The sequence below is a fragment of the Lissotriton vulgaris genome, chromosome 5 (assembly GCF_964263255.1).
Source record: "Lissotriton vulgaris chromosome 5, aLisVul1.2, whole genome shotgun sequence".
Taxonomy (NCBI): Eukaryota; Metazoa; Chordata; class Amphibia; order Caudata; family Salamandridae; genus Lissotriton; species Lissotriton vulgaris.
The window spans coordinates 456,059,858-456,077,464 of record NC_141693.1 but is presented as its reverse complement, the minus strand read 5'-3'; the positions used below and the strand labels follow the sequence as shown (position 1 = coordinate 456,077,464).

General features: G+C 49.4%; 1 pseudogene; it reads right to left on the bottom strand.

Moving 5' to 3' along the window:
- LOC147711079 (uncharacterized) overlaps window positions 1-13,735 on the bottom strand; it is a 28,572-nt pseudogene extending 14,837 nt beyond the window's left edge.
- Between the last annotated feature and the right edge of the window lie 3,872 nt (window positions 13,736-17,607).

Here is a 17,607-nt window from a genome sequence, read left to right as displayed (position 1 = left end):
ATGGTGGTGAATGGTAGAGTGGAGCAAAGGATAGTGGCCTTGGGAGAATTAACATTGACCCCTGGAACACAAGCCAGATACCAGGCGTGTTACAGCACGTTTAGGTCATTGACCCATTCCTTATGGTGAGAGGAGGGCCACTCCCATGTCAGAAGAGTGCAGCAATTTGTGCTGTGGGCCAAAGTCAATGGGAAGTCACATGCATGAGTTTCGAGACACTTAGCGGCAATTATTCATTTTATGAAGCTGAAAGGGGAGGAGGATCCAACTGCAGGTCTTCAAATAAGGGCACCGCTGAAAGGATGGGCTAGGCAAAAGGGGGCAAAAGGGGGTGAAGTCACCAGACCAGAGGAGACCCATTGATTTGAGCATGCTAAAGGGGTTGGTCAGGGCACTCACAGTGATCTGTAGTTCACAGTATGAGGAGCTACTATTCTCCATCACTTTTTGGAGCCTTCCGGACTTCTGAGGTAGTAACAAAGACAAGGAACAACCCAGCTTACAGGGCACTAAGGTTGGGTAACCTCAAAATGGGGCAAAATGTGGGTGAGCTGACATTGAGGCATTCAAAATCAGATCAACTGGGGAAGGAAGCAAATAGAACTACTTGAGGCTTATATGGCGTGTTGTCCCAAACAACCAGGATACTTGCTGCTTCACCAGGGTGGCTAGCCTCTCACCCAATTTCAATGCAGAAGCATACCCAGGCGGGTTTTTGCAGAAGCGGAATACCATGGAGAGAGATGGTGAACTCATTCCTATAGAATTGGGGATAGCACAACTGCTTTTAAGGAGGATTTGCCACTGAGGCGATTAAGCGGATTGGAAGGTGGCAGTCAGACAGATACATGTTTGATATGTGACGGGAGTCTATGAAGGGTCGTTGTTTCAATCTCTGCAGTTTCAGAGTACACTATAACTGGTGCGGTCATGGGGGTAGCAATAAATCCTCCAAAATACTGTAGAACCAAATGATGGCTCTACCCTAAGTATGCACTACGCGTTAAGTGGAGCTTGTGGAGTTCCAAAAAGCTGCACACAGAGGAGTTTTTTTCCTTGCTCGCATTCGTCAACGTCAGGTTGGCCAGCACCACAGAGGAAAATCCACCTCCCGGCGAGATTTTTCCTCGTTCGTGATTGGCAACATCAAGTTGGCGAGCGCGTGGAGGGGCGTGGCTGGCAGCCGTGCATGGCGGCTGCCTTTTAGTGTAGCTCCGGACCTGGGCCGGCAAAATCCTGAATCGCATGGCCCGAAGCATTATTGAAACCCTTTAAATGTGTGAAAAGACGGAGCGGGGAAAGCGGGGACGGTTCAGAGCAGTTATGGAGTCGGAGTGACAGGCACAGCAACTGAAAGCCTTATGGCGCAACGGACTGTGGAGCTTGAAGGGCCGAGCGGCAACTAAGACTCTTGATCCTGACCCTCATGAGGTGAAGTGACCGCGACCACGGCTAGACGGTAAAGCGGCGTGATCAAGATAACCTTGCCGCTGAGAGGGGATGTGAAGCGGCGCGATGGTGGGTGCCGTGCAGGAGGCGCTGTGAGGGAGGAGCGCTGATGCGGCGAGCCCGACGACTACTGGAGACTGGGGATGAGGAGCGGCCTACCCTCTGGTGCCGAGGGGGAAAAGTGTGAGTGAGGCGCTAACGGCTGCCCCCCCGGGGGTCCCTGCGCTCTGCCGAACTGTAACCTGAAGGTGCGGGAGAAGGAGGTAGAGAGACCAAGAGCCAGCACTGAGCCCTGATTGACGATGCATACTGAGCCCTGATTTTGCCGTGACTGTCGATGTGCAGCAATTAACGGCAAAGAGAGCCTGAAGGTGTCTGGGGGTGGGACCAGAACGCCTGGGGGAGTGAGGAGAACGGCATACCCCCTGTGGTGCCCCCAGAAGTGCACGCAGCTTGCTCAACACCCAAGGCTTTGCTGGAGGTGGCTACGGTGGGGCTGGTGGCAGGGACAAGAGACTTACACGCGCAGCTGTGGTGGGACGATAGTGGATGAACTGAGGCGAAGGCACGGGCCCCACTGGACTACTGGGCCCCGCCGCACCCCTGGCGATTAATGGGGGGATTGCAGACTATACATGATGCAGCTTTAAATGACTCCCCGACCTGTGGCGCACTAGAGTGGCTACACTGTATGATATACCTCACAGTGGGGGACGAAGCACTGGACGGTACGCTGAGTGACTCTGTGTGGTGTGAGTCAGGTTGGAGGGCAGTGTCACTGCGGTGTGGGAGCTGTGTTCAGTGCCGGAGGGGCTCTTTGGTATTCACAGAGAGTGACACACTGTAAGTTGGGCCTCTTCCCCGCGCGTTGTTTGCTGTTGGAGTGACCTACACGATGGGGCGTAAGGGAGTGAAGCAACAAGATCAGGGCGACCAGGACACTGTACAAGACAGGGCGACCCTTGCGACTCATAAACCTGGGATGGCAAGCACCTCACAGGCGGTGGCACCCGAACCTGTTGATAAGTTGGATCTTATCCTACAAGAAGTGCGCGAGTCAAGAAAGGCAATACAACATCAAATTGGTACTCTAACACAGGCCTTAACTTACTCAGAGCAGACCACGCAAAACTAGTAGACAAAGTGAAAGATAATGTGGTGCAATTGGAGGTGATCCCGCGTCAGTCGCAAGCTGACACCAAGATCACACAACTGCAAGATCAAGTGGCTACCCTACTTGACAGGGTGGAAGACGCAGAAGGAAGGGCCTGACGTAATAACATCTGCGTCATTGGACTGCCTGAGAAAAGTGAGGGAAACGACGCGACTGCATACATGGAGCAATGGTTCGAGACCATGTCACCAGTGAAGGACTCTCCACGCAATATTGCATAAAGAGAGCACATAGGATACCTACTGGCCGTCCAAAACCAGGAGCTCCGCCTCAGCCTCTGTTTGTGAAACTACTGAACTTCCAAGACAGGGACGTTCTTCTACAAAGACCTCGTGAGTCCGCTCCGATAAACTTTGAGAATGCAAAAATCTCTTTGTACCCAGACTACACGATGTTGGTCCAAAGACAGAGCTCCTCCTTCATAGCGATAAAGAAGAGGCTTCGAGACTTAGAACTAAAATATGCGCTGCTCTTTCCGGCACGCCTAAAAATCACATACGACCAAAAGTCCTATTTCTTTGAAAGCCCTGGAGATGTGGAAGATTGGCTAAAGGTGATAGAATTATTGAACGCTGCATTGCCTAACTCACAACTCAATACTAAGAGCAGAGCGAGCTCTGGGAGGTCTGCTGGAAGAGGTAATCGATGGACGCATCGGACTACTGCACGGCAATACCTCACCACGCAACAGATGCAACAGAACAAATCAAAGGCACTTGTAGCTGCAGCCAAGTTTACGCATGCTTCGGGAGTGGACGTTAAAACCTCCTCAGAAGAAGAACTAACACACGAATCTGACTCAGAAGGCAGTGTGGCGTTGTTCCCGTCTGCAACCCCGCAAGTCATTAAAGACTTATATGGCTGAATGTACCCGCAAGTATACGCTATGTAGCCATACAATGGGTGTAAGTGAAATGTATATAATAATGAAGGTTACAACAAAAATATTGGAGGGTCTAACACACAAATGAATTCTAACAGGGTTTCCCTTAACAACTCCAAACTATATGTATCAAGAACCGGGGTCATCCCCTTGATGATCAGGAAGGGATGCCCATCAGTCACCACACGGAACCGCCCTTCATCATTTGGGATTCCAACAAGACCACCAAAGGATAAGCCGATGTACTATCACGGTCGGGGGTCCTAGATGTAAGGAGGAGCTCCACCGCCGGTCAGCAAGGTCTGGCTAGGGTCTTGTTTCTCAACTTTAGAGATGATAGAAAACTGGGGACTGATGTTGCAGTGCTCAAAAAGTGTTCAAATGAAAAGACAAAAAGGAGGTTGTGTGAATATAAAAATAGGATAGGGGGGTACCTATAACTTTATTCTGATGTTACCCTACCTTCCAAATTTAAAAAGTAGTTATTATTGACAGTCAAAAATATGTAGACCGTCTAGGTGCAATATGTGGTCGACATGTTTCAGCAAAGACCTGTTCGTCGTTGCTTTCTTCAGGACCAAAATTAACTAATAGCTACTGCAAACAAGGTGATAGTAAATACAATTACGTGCCCAAAACACAAAATAATATAAGATACAGAGATCACCTGTTTTTACTAGGTGTACTGCTCCCTCTTAACATGCATTCTGAAAAAGAGGAAAGCAGAGGAGTTTGGAGGATGTCAACAAAGGTATTCTGATAGAAAAACAATATAACATTATAATCATACTTATGAATAATAATAAGTATCACCACAGTATACTGAACGCCTCAATATAATAATGAAGGTGCATGTACAACGTTTATTCATGATTAGGCCTGGGTTCTGTAGAAGCTCAGTTGAAGTGCTGTTAGACGAATTCACCACATGATCGGCGCTAGCGATGTCCCCCACATGGCAAAGGCGCTCTGCATGACCATTGAGATTTTATTGTTACAGTTAAGTTGTATGGTCCGGTATAGTTGTGAGACCAGACCAAGTATTGGGATTTTCAGGGGAAGGGACAGTCTCACGGTATTGAAAACGAACATTAGATTATTTCTCATAGCCGCTGCATGCATCTCGCTACACCTACATACTATTTGCAATGCCTGTGCATGGTAAATACACTATAATAACTTGGAATATACGGGCCATGGGAACAGTGCAGAAGCAACATAGGATACATGCACAGCTACAGCGTCGTAAGGCACAGATAGTGTATTTACAGGAGTCTCATATGGTCAGTGGTGAGGTGGCAAAGCTGCCCAAGAAATGGAGGGGGCAGATTTTTTCCACCTCTTACTCCAGCTATGCGAGAGGGACCACCATTTGGATACGACATGAGGTACCATTTACAGCCTTGGAGCAGAGGGTTGACAAACAAGGGCAATACATATTTGTGAAGGGTACACTAGATGGGCAACCTGTAATATTGGGGACGGTATATGCTCCGAATTTAAATACTGGGACATAGTGAGCGGGGCACTGGCAAGATGGGACTCACAGCCATGGTTACTGGGGGGGGGGGTGGGGGGGAATGTAATGTGGTAATAGATGTGGCCCTCGATAGGTCGCACCCGCCGTTACAAGGAGCAGGTGTATTCAAACAAGCTGAGGCCTTGGATAGATGGGCACAAGGATGGGAGTTATGCGATGTCAGGAGAATGAGACACCCTACGCACAGGGAATACTCCTATTATTCAGCAGTTCACAACCTGCACACCAGAATAGACAGGGTATATTGCTCAGCCAGGATAGCAATGCAAACGCTTAATGCCACATACCTACCCAAACCTTTTCTGATCATAACCCACTGGAGGTAATAATAGCATGGGGGAGGGTGCCCTCGCCGGTTCCCACATGGCGAATATGGCTGCAGCTACTTGAAGACTCTGTATTCAGGAATGAACTCTCAGAGACCATTGTACATTATTTTGAGAAGAATAGTAACACAGCGACAAACAGACTTATAGAGTGGGACGCTTTTACGCCGGTAATTCGGGGGAAGCGATAAGCGCAACGGTGGGCGCCCAACAGGAACTTCATAAGGCGCTGAGAGAGGTGGAGGACAAAATGGGTAAATTGGAAAAGGAGGCAGTGACAGATGAGGACCAGAAGGGCCCACTACAAGAGGCGAGAATAAAGCATGTAGAACTGCTAGAGTCTCTACGGGTTATAGACTATCAAGCATACACAAGGACTGCGCACACTGAGGCAGATAGATCTGGGGCCCTACTTGCTAAATTAATACGAGATCCCCCCCCCACGGTGGTTATACGTGAAGTTACGACTGTAGATGGGACAACAGTTCATACACAGGCGGATATCAATACAGCCTTTAGACACTATTACACCGCACTATACAGTGCTCCAGCCAGCACCACGGTCTCTCAAACAGTAGCCTTCCTCTCTCAGCTGGCGTGCCCACGACTCACCGCTGCAGCTCAGAAAGCTCTCACAGGGCCCATTACACAATCCGAGATTAGGGTGGCCATGAAGGGACTTCCACGGAACAAAACCCCTGGCATAGACGGGCTCTCTATAGAATTCTATAGTACGTACGCAGAATCACTAGTGCCTCACTTGGAGGTGCTATATAAAACAGCATGGGAGAGGGGGTATTTACCGGTATGCAACGGTTACCACGCATTTTTTACAACGCGGTACCGTTAGCACGCTACTTTTACCACTCAGGTCGTTACAACGAAATGCGCTGGGAGCGCTCCAGGATAGTAAATACTTTAATTTACTATCCAACTCCTTTCCCTAGAGTCCACGGGGACTGGAGTTGGAATAGTAAATTAAATAATTTACTATCCAGCGCCCCTCCACGCAAGTCGTTGTAACGACTTGCGTGGTAAAAGTAGCGTGGTAACGGTACGCGTTGTAAAAGTACGCGTGGTACCGTCATACATCCGTATTTACCTAATACAATGGCGCAAGCGTTGGTAATATCCCTTCCGAAGACTGGAAGAGATCCCACGGATATGGCTAACTACCGACCGCTGCCCCTCCTAAGCACGGAATATAAAATCCTAAGCAAGATACTGGCGAATAGACTGTTACCATTCCTGTCTGGCTTAATTCACATTGACCAAACCGGGATCTTGCCATCCCGAAGTACATTGTTAAATATTAGAAAGTTACACCATCTAATGACGGAAGCTCCGAGCCGGTATCCGCATGTGGGCTGTCTTTCTTTAGATTTGAGACAGGCCTTCGATTCCATTAACTGGGATTACATGTTACAGGCGCTGGCGAGATTTGGGATCCCAGATGGATACATTGCTTGGCTGCGGCTGCTCTATAAGGCCCCCATGGCACGGGCCCACATTGGTGGCCACATATCAGAGGAATACCCCATACATAAAGGGACAAGACAGGGATGCCCCTTATCGCCTCTTATTTTCATACTAGCACTGGAACCACTAGCTATATCACTGAGGACAAACTTTACAGAATGGGGCGTACAGTTGGGAAATGCATTACACTTGTTTTCTGCATATGCGGATGACATCATTTTAAATCTACGGGACCTGATTATGCCACTTGCCCCAATATATGACACGTTCTGTCGCTTTGAACTTATGTCTTGCTTGGCTAATAATGTTGGGAAGTCGCATGCTTTCTTTTTCACAGAGCATGCAGACACTGAAAGAATAGAATTTGGGGACGCCCAATTGGTGGTTGCCCCGACTACTTTTAAATATCTAGCAATACAAATTTATAGGACGCAAGAAGATAAACTAGATGGCAATTTGCACAAAGCAATATGGGCTCTGCGGTCCAATATAGCATTCTGGATGGCATTGCCATTGGCTGTTATGGGGAGGGTGGCCCTGGCAAAAATGGTGGTACTGCCGAGACTCTTGTACTATTTCACTAACGTACCAGTACTTGTGCCGCAGGTCACGTTCAAACTACTTAACACAATGCTTACAGAACTAATTTGGGGGAATGGTTGAAGGAGGATAAGCTTGACAAAGCTGCAAGTGGGCACACGGATGGGAGGATTGGGGGTCCCAGACTTGCAAGCCTATTACTATGCAAGCCAATTGCAGTGGCTGTAATATTGGACGGCGGGACGCAACCTACAAGAAATAGGGCTCACGGAGGCAGACATTGATAACGGTGCGTTGCGTATGCTATTACTACCTGGTAGCAAATCCCTGAGAGGTCTCCCCCCACTATTGGCCACGGCGCTCCGATGCTGGAAGGAGGCGCTACAATACCCACACACACCACCGGCATACTCGGGCAACATTCCACTATCGGGTATCCCATTACCGGGAGGCACAATCACGATATGCAAGTTAAAGCCCTGGTTGGAAGCGGGGGTTACTATGGTGTCGGATCTATTTGGGGAGGGAGTATCACTAGACCATGATACCTTTGTCAATGAAAATGGAGCCCCGGCACACTTGTACATACTACACGCTGCACTAATGAGATACATAAAAAAGCATTGGGCTCCACAAAGTCAGGAACCCTCCACCAATGATTTGGTCAAGATGGTGTATTACATGGGAAGAGGTAGGCAACTTATAAGATGTCTCTATACAGGTATTAGTTCGCATACGAGAACTGCACTAGACACACTAAGGACTGCATGGGTAGGTGACGTAGGCAGGGACATAACAGATAAAGAATGGGAGAAGATATTGGAACATCCTAGAAAGGTATCGAGAACCGCGAAATTCAAATATATACAGACAATGGTATTGCACAGAGCCTATCTCACCCCCCATAAATTAGATAGAATGTTTCCCCAAACCCAGCATTATTGTCCGAGATGTTTATTGGAGGGAGCGTGCCTACTCCACATATTGTGGACCTGCCCAAAGGTGCGGGGATACTGGGACACTGTAAGGCAAAGAACGGGGGAAGCAGCAAACCGGGAACTGCAGGACACGGTGAAAGAATGCATTCTAGGACTTCACAAACAAGTGTCCAAACATAAAGTGCAATACCGCTTTATAAACCTGGCACTCATCTTAGCTATAAGTAATAAAACTATGCGATGGAAGTCGCGGAAGCCCCCAGATAAACTAACCTGGTACACGGAATTACTGAGATGGGGCACTGCAGAGAGTGCGGCATTGCGCAGAGAAGAAATAAGGGGCCTACGAAAGACGCCAATTGCAATAGAATGGGATGGAATGATAGAAGCCCTAAAATCGACAGATGTAGATTGAGACCCCAAAGAGGCTAAACAACTGACCGTACAGGAGGGTAACTAAGTCTAATCGACTACGCAGAAGACAGGGAGATGTATTGTGAGCGCATGTAGATATGGCATAAATATAGACCAACAGATGAAAGATTCAACTGTATAAGTGAGACTGGGGAGGGATGGGAGGGAAAATTTGGGGATTGTTTTTTTTGTTGTTGTTTTCTTTTTGTATTAATGTGATAAAGAAACACCATTGACTGGGAGGGATGTCCCAAAAGAATTGTATTTGCTATAATTGTTGTGTAGGCTCAATGTGCAGTTAATATACAGTACGACGGTATCGTACATATGTACAATTATTATAAAGAAATGTCTACGGATGCTACCAATATGTAACAGGATGGTGGAACATATAAAGCTTAAAAGAAAACTCAATAAAATTTGTTTAAAAAAAAAAAGAAAAAGTTGGCGAGCGCGAGTGTGGAAAATTAACCTCCCAGCAAGATTTCTCAACGTGGGCGGGTAGATTTCTCATTGCGAGGGGTCGCATATGTTCACGATAAGAAACTGTCCGTTCGCGTTGAGAAAGCTGCCCCTCGAGTAAAAATCTACTCAAGCGGCAGATGGGAAGCAGCGCCCGCTTGCGCTGGACATGGTGCCACTTGCGATGATTGCACTGTGCAGACAAGCATCTGGCACTGAAAATCACTGCGAACTGCATTTATCTAATGCACTCCACCGCTTACGGAGCTCTGCGTAGCGCGGCAGAGTTTTTTTTGCAGTTCGTGGAGTTAGCAGAACTCTGTGAACTCCGCCTAGGCTAACTAGTGTTACATTGGAGAATCCTTGACTCTGGCGCCAAAGCATTGTTTAGGCCTGACTAATGGTATTGGAATATAACAAATTGAATGCAGTGTTAATACAGTAAATGGTAATGTTTACTTTCTTGTTTTATTTAGGATTTATAACAGTGTGGGTGATGGGTCACTCTTTTGTGGCCAGAGCGGAACAGCGGACCAGAGATAAGAGTTGGACCCAGGGTTTCAGTAACACTGAATTGTCCTGGATAGGAAGCCCAGGAATGAGAAGGGCCAAGGTTGAACCTTAGTTTTTCTAGCTTTTGGGGAAGAAAGGGGTTAAGCCAGACATTGTAATAATCCATCTAGGGGAAATGATCTCACCTCCTGTGGGAGGGCCCCCCTGTTGCAGGCCATGCGGCAGGGTTTTACCAATATGGCTACCCTAATGGGAGGCAGTGAGATAGTTTGGTCTAAAATCATCCCACGCAGGGTGTGGCAGGGAGCCAGATCACCTGCGGCTATTGAAATATCCAGTCGTAGAATGCGTCTGTCCTTACAGAAATATACTAAGACGCGTGCATTGGGTTTCATCAGGCATAGCTTGCTCAGTAGGCATCTGAGCTGTAATTTTGCACCAGATGGGATACACTTACCTGATGTGGGCACAGAGATTTTACTGCTAAGCATTGGTGATGCCCTGGAAAGGGCTGGCTGGCTGTACGTAATGGAAATATTAGGAATGCATAGGTGTGGGGCCTCAGTTATCGCAAAGTGCCATCCCTGAGAATTGGTGGAGTTACAAGGTAATCCAAAAGCTTTAAACAACTAAAAGACCTCCAGATAGTGGATCTTGGAGCCAAAAGCAACTGCCTCAGGTCACTGGGAGTCATAACAGTGGAGCCTGGGATGACGCAACAGCACTCCTTAACGCCTCAAGGTACAGTTGAAGTGAATGAATGAATGAATAAATGAATAAAGTATTTAATAGAGCGCACGGAGGCCGAGCGGCTTCCTGGCGCTGGGGACCTGATCAGAACCCAATAGAGGGGACCCAAGGAGATTAAGAAGGGAATGCCTGAGAAAAGAGGAAGGTTTTAAGAGCTTTGCGGAAGTGATTGTAGATGGGAATGGAGCGGATGGAAAGAGGAAGACTGTTCCAGAACTGGGGGGCCACGACAGAGAATCAAGTGCCCCCCGTTCTGGATTTACGGAAGCGAGGGATATGAAGAAGAGAAAGAGAGGAGGAGCGAAGAGTGCGGACAGGGGCATGAGAAGAAACAAGAGAGGTGATGAACGGGGACGCAGAACGGGAGTGAGCCCGAAAAGCTAGACAGGCCAGTTTAAAGAAAGATCGGAAGCATACAGGAAGCCAATGAAGTGATTTGAGAGCCGGGGTGAAATGAGAAGATTTAGGGAGGGAGAGGATAAGACGAGCAGCTTGATTTTGAATGGCCTGTAGACGGCGGGATTCGTAAGCAGGTATGCCCACGTACAGGCCATTCCCATAGTCAAGGCGGGAGGTGACAAGGGCCATGACTATGGATTTAAGTGCATCGGTAGAAAAAAAACGTGAAATTTTCCGAATTAAACGATGAGAGAGAAAGCAAGAAGACACGACGGAGCTGATCTGACTGTGCATGGATAGGTCATGACTGACTTTAATACCTAGAGTGTGGACAGAGGAAGCGGGCACCGGGGGGGGACCAAAAGAAAGGGGCCAATGTGCAGGGGACCAAGGGTTGGAGGGGCCACCAGTGGGAACAAGTTCCGTCTTGTCTGGATTGAGCTTCAAATGGTTAGCGCTCATCCAGTCAGAAATAAAAACTAAAGTGGAGCAGAACTTGGGAAGAGAATCAGGGGTAGAAGAAAGATCAAAGACGAGCTGGAGGTCATCTGCGTAGTTGTACACAGAGACCCCCAGCTCAAGGAGAGAGGGGATGAATATAAAGATTGAAAAGGAGAGGGGAAAGAGAGGAACCTTGGGGAACGCCACAAGTGACTGGACGGGGAGGAGCAGAGAAACCGGGGAGATGAACTGCCTGGGACCTATCCCGAAGGAAGGACGCCAGCCAGGAAAAGGCCGCGCCCCGAATGCCCGCTGCGCTGACACGGTCGAGAAGGATGGAGTGGTCAACCGTGTCAAACGCAGCGGACAGATCGAGAAGGACCAGGGCTTGGGGGAGGTTAGAATCGGCCTTCCCCTTGAGCTGGTCCAAGACTGCGAGGACCACCATCTCCGTGGAGTGGCCCGGGCAGAATCCTGCCTGATGGGATGCAAGGAGGCCATTCTCCTCTATATAAGTGGAGAGGCAGGAAGTAACATGAGCTTCAAGGATCTTGCCGAGGTAGGGAAGAAGAGAAATGGGTCGGAAATTGGAAGGAAGAGAGGGATCTAGACCGGCTTTTTTTTAGAATAGGGAGGACTATAGCGGATTTAAAAGAAGAGGGGACAGATCCAAGAGCCAAAGAGGAGTTAAGGAGAGCAAGAGGGGGAGCAGGACAGTTGGTGAAAAGAGTTTTAAGAATGCGTGCTGGCGCGCAATCCACGGGAGAGCCAGACTTGATTTTGACCAAAAGTTTTAAGAATAAATCGGTGGAGATGGGAGGGAAAAAAGCAAAAGAGAAAGAGGGACAGATAGAGGGACAAGTAGGACGGGGTTGAGGCACTGTAGGAATGTTGGCTTTAATCTTCACGATCTTGTCGATAAAAAAGTCGTTAAGTGAAGAGCAGAGGGACTGTGAGGGAACCAAACTAGGGGTGGAGCGATCAGAGGTGGCAAGATTGTGGACCAGAGAGAACATTTCACGGGGTTTATTGGCCGCGAGAACGACTCTTTCAGTGAAGTAAGCGGTTTTCGCCGCTAGGATCGCTTTTTTATATTCAGTGAGGAGTGATTTGTATTTGGTGCGCAAGAAAGGACAATAGTTCCGCCTCCAGTGGCGTTCCGACCGCCTGAGGTCGAGTTTAAGTGTTTTAAGTTCTGGAGAGAACCATTTGTGCGCGTCATATGAACGAACCGCCTTGATCTTTCTAAGCGGGGCGACTAGATCGCTCGAAGAGGAAAGCCATGTGCCAATGGCGTTAACCTGGGATTCAAGAGGAAGATTAGTGAGGTTAGGAGCAGAGGAAGCCAAAGTGAGCGAGAGGGAGTCAAGGTCGGTCCGATTCCAATTGCGGGCTAAGATGTTTTTCGGAAGGGGGGGCTTATCGACCGCTCCCAGATGGATGAAGAAGGAAATGAAAAAATGATCCGACCAAACGCATGGGGATATGAAAAGAGATGAGACAATGGGACGTGAGGACCAAATTTGATCCAAGATGTGACCATGGACGTGAGTAGGGACTGAGACATGAGATGTGAAGTTTAGACATTGGAGAGTACCTGAAAAGTCTTTCGAGGGGAGGTCTTCCCTAGGGTCGCCCGGCCAATAATTAAAATCGCCGAGCAGAAGGACGGAGGAATTGTTGACCACAAGAGTGGCCATAAGGTCCTGAAGGGAGGCTACAAAGGAAGGCATAGATTGGGGGGGACGGTACACAAGGACGACAGTAAGGGGGGCAGAAAGATTGAGAGAGCGGGCCACAAGGAAGTCCACATTGGATATGGGGGGGTGATTGAGAAGTTGGAATTTGAGGGTCGACCGATTGATCATCGCCACCCCTCCCCCCACCTTACCGTCCGGACGATCAGCCGGAGGTCATAATGGGTGTCATGAAGAATGGCTAGGAGGTCGGGAAGGGAGTCAGCAGTGAACCAAGTTTCAGTCAGAAAGAGGAAGTCCGGGGAATCAGTGGTCAGAAGGTTAAAGAGAGCTGTCTGATGTTTGACAGCAGGCAGGGGGTTAAGCAGTAAAGCAGAAGCTACAGTAGGGACAGGGACGAGGGGGAACAAGGGACAAGAAGGGGGTCAGCAGCGGGTGGAGTGGGACTAGAAGGAACCGGAGTCGGGTGAAGAGGGGAAGAGACAAGAATACCAAATGTGTCAAGGTGTCGCAAGAGTGAAGGTTAGGGTGGGGAGACTGCAGTGAGAGCTATAAGTTGAGCTGAGGTGTACACCAAAGAAGGGGCAGAGTGCATGGCCCCTGGTCCCGGCCCGTCGCGGACGGGCGCTGACGGGCTTAACTTAGGCGCAACTTCGGCGCGCCTTCGTCGCGCCCGCTGCGCTCGTCCGCTGCGCGGCCGGGATTGGGTAACCATAAAATAGGGACACATGGGGAGGAGGATCAGGGGGCGTGGCAAGGGGGGAGGGGCCAAAGAACTGCAGCGCCGAGCCCAGACCCGCCCAAGATGGTAGAGCCGCCCGTCCCACTCCACGAGTCAGGCAAGGAGGGGGCGATCAGTGGAGGCGGTCTGGGTCGCGTGCAGGACAGGGGCAGCCAGGAAGGACTGGAGCGCTAGGTCCGGAGCGCTGAAGAGCTGAGCAGGTAGGCGGATAAAACTTTCCAAGAGAAATGTCAGAGTGTTTAAAAACAGCGTTGCTCCCGGAGACGCCTCTGGAGTTCTGGAGTGGAGCAGGATAGGTGCGCGTACAGCTGACCGCCTGAAGTACTTGTCGTGGGGGGAGGGGCCAAAGAACTGCAGCGCCGAGCCCAGACCCGCCCAAGATGGTGGAGCCGCCCGTCCCACTCCAAGAGTCAGGCAAGGAGGGGGCGATCAGCGGAGGCGGTCTGGGTCGCGTGCAGGACAGGGGCAGCCAGGAAGGACTGGAGCGCTAGGTCCGGAGCGCTGAAGAGCTGAGCAGGTAGGCGGCTAAAACTTTCCAAGAGAAATGTCAGAGTGTTTAAAAACAGCGTTGCTCCCGGAGACGCCTCGGGAGTTCTGGAGTGGAGCAGGATAGGCACGCGTACAGCTGACCGCCTGAAGTACTTGTCGAGGGGGGAGGGGCCAAAGAACTGCAGCGCCGAGCCCAGACCCGCCCAAGATGGTGGAGCCGCCCGTCCCACTCCAAGAGTCAGGCAAGGAGGGGGCGATCAGCGGAGGCGGTCTGGGTCGCGTGCAGGACAGGGGCAGCCAGGAAGGACTGGAGCGCTAGGTCCGGAGCGCTGAAGAGCTGAGCAGGTAGGCGGCTAAAACTTTCCAAGAGAAATGTCAGAGTGTTTAAAAACAGCGTTGCTCCCGGAGACGCCTCGGGAGTTCTGGAGTGGAGCAGGATAGGCGCGCGTACAGCTGACCGCCTGAAGTACTTGTCGAGGGGGGAGGGGCCAAAGAACTGCAGCGCCGAGCCCAGGCCCGCCCAAGATGGTGGAGCCGCCCGTCCCACTCCAAGAGTCAGGCAAGGAGGGGGCGATCAGCGGAGGCGGTCTTGGTCGCGTGCAGGACAGGGGCAGCCAGGAAGGACTGGAGCGCTAGGTCCGGAGCGCTGAAGAGCTGAGCAGGTAGGCGGCTAAAACTTTCCAAGAGACATGTCAGAGTGTTTAAAAACAGCGTTGCTCCCAGAGACGCCTCGGGAGTTCTGGAGTGGAGCATGAAGTCCTGAGCAACTTTGGAGAGCGGCCGGGGTCTCGCTCTGATTTGTCAGGAGCATGGCGCAAAGTAAAGAGTAGGGTGGCAACCCACTGTACTGAACAAGGCGTAAAGAATCTAAGTGTGTTGGTGCTGAAAACACCAACATGACAGCTCTAGCTTTCTCAGGATGGGTGTCGGCTGTTCAAGGAACTCGCTGTGGACACCTGTATGGCCCGTAAGGTAACCCAACCTGTTGTAATCAATAAACGTGCAACACAGTGTATCCATAATGAGTGTCACTGTCATTTATTATGTTGCATGCATTTTATTGTTGTAATTTCAGGGGTCCCCATTTTTCAAAGAGGCTAGGGATAGCAACGCTATGCAGCTGGCCACGTCGCATGCAAGGCGACAGAGGGGACAGCATCTTAGTGTTGTTCCCCTGCTAGGATAGTAGGCAAGCCCACGGGCCACCCTAGGTGGAGAAGGTTGGTCACCCCTCTATTTATTGCCCTGGGCGTCAGGAGGGGAAGAGGAAGGCCAAGAGGTCTCATAAGGGGTCACCTCCAAGGGCAGGGCCTATTTGGCGGTCAGCCTTTAACCACCCACCCTCCCAGCAGCTCCAAAATACGAAAAGGGAGATGTATGAATATATGAAATATGAGAAGAAAAAAAAAATATATATATATATATATACACACACAGATGTATATTGAATACTTTTCTTTCACAGACATTCCAGTATCGTCGCAAGGCAGAGCTACAGGGCGATCCTAAAACTTTAAACAACTAAAAGGCCTCCATATAGTGGATCTTGAACCCAAAAGCAACTGCCTCAGGTCACTGGGAGTCATTACAGTGGGGCCTGGGATGACGTGACGGTGCTCCTTAATCCCTCAAGGCACAGTTTAAGTCCTGAGCAACCAGGGCCTCACTATGTCTTGTCAGGAGCATGACGCAAAGTAAAGAGTAGGATGACAACCCACTGTAATGGACAAGCTGTAAAGATTCTCAGTGCGTTGGTGCTGAAAACACTAACAGGACAGGTCTGGATTTCTCAGGATGGGTGTCGGCTGTTCAAGGAACTTGCCATTGACACCTGGATCGCCCGCAAACTAACCCAACCTGTGTAATCAATAAACCTGTGACATAGTTTATCTACAAAGAGTGTTCCTGATATTTATTATGTTGCATCCATTTTATTGTTGTAATTTGAGGGGTCCTCACATTTTCAAAGGGGCTAGGGATAGCAACACTATGTTGTTTTGCTATTACAGGGGTCCTAGTCAGTCAAAGCGCTGAACAGTGCAGATTGTATCTTGCTCTCGGATTGAAGTCATCCCATAGAAACTGTATTTTGGATAACTTGTTGCTGTTTGATTTTTTTGATTTAGGTCCGAGTACATGACATCACCATGTTGGCACTGGCAGGCTAGGTTGTGATGGTGGTGGAGGGCCCCACAAAGCTTGGACTCTGGGATACAGTCCAGAGAAGCACAAGGAATGGTGGGTCCACCTCAATGCTCTCAGCAGGAGGGTGCACAAGCTGAGGTATTTACTGATCTTTTTGATTATAGATAATATTTAGTGGAGGTGGTGGTAGATGGTCTTTATGAATGACCGTCCCTTTGATTGCATAGAGGCTGGATAAGAAATTCCTCTTATTGATGCAATGATGATATTACCATTGTTGTGTGTTTCAAGGAAGATGAACAGTGCACTCCCATTCCCAACAATGTCTACAGATATGGATAGACATTTAACAGAAGGAAACAAGGTTGTGGAATGTGGCTGAAGAGCTAATGCTGTAACACTGGTTTCCCTTAGCCCTCTCAACTTCCTGTCAGGCCAGCACAAGAAATAGAACTTTAAACGCCGAAATCTTAGGCACAACCTTGAAACCTGAAAGCTTAAGTATATGGGAACCGTATGAGACAGGCTGAACCACAAATAACTGATCTTTACTGTCAAGGAAGGAAGGGGTCAGGCACTACCAACTTACAGGAGCATGAGGGCCTTCTTGCCTTGATCTGTGGAAGCCTTGTAAATGGACTGTAGGCAAGAAGAAAGAGTAACAGGTGAGGTTGGCTTTCAGGTCAAGGCCTTGACTCACTGAACTTCATCCAGAAAAGAAGAGACAAAGGGCAGCAAGCCAACAGGTAAGTTGCAGACATAGTTGGTACCAGCAATATGGTCTGAGACCTTGTCTTTGTTGGAGTGCTCACTGTCCAGTTCCCACCTCAAGTTGGGAGAACACCCCCAAAATGAATAAAATAGGATAAAGTGCAGTGACGGTATAATAGTGGTAAATGATGGAATGGTGGTGAGTTAATATAATGAGGCATGAAAAGAGATGCTTTGGTTTGGAGAAAGCCAGTTTCCTCCTTCACTCTAACCATGATAAGAAAAGGTGAGGGGGGCGTGGCTTGGATGCCGAGCGGACTGGCGGCGTGAGCCTGGAGCTCCGCTCCCGATCCCCGCTTTTATCCTGAAAAACTGCACGAAATCCACCGTAAAGGTCATCATTCGACCACTTAAGGACACCTGAACAGCACAGAACCCCCAGGTGACGGAATCGGGGTGCCCACGACGCTCATCGGCTCGTGAGTAATACGAAGAAGCGCTGAAGGGGCGATGGA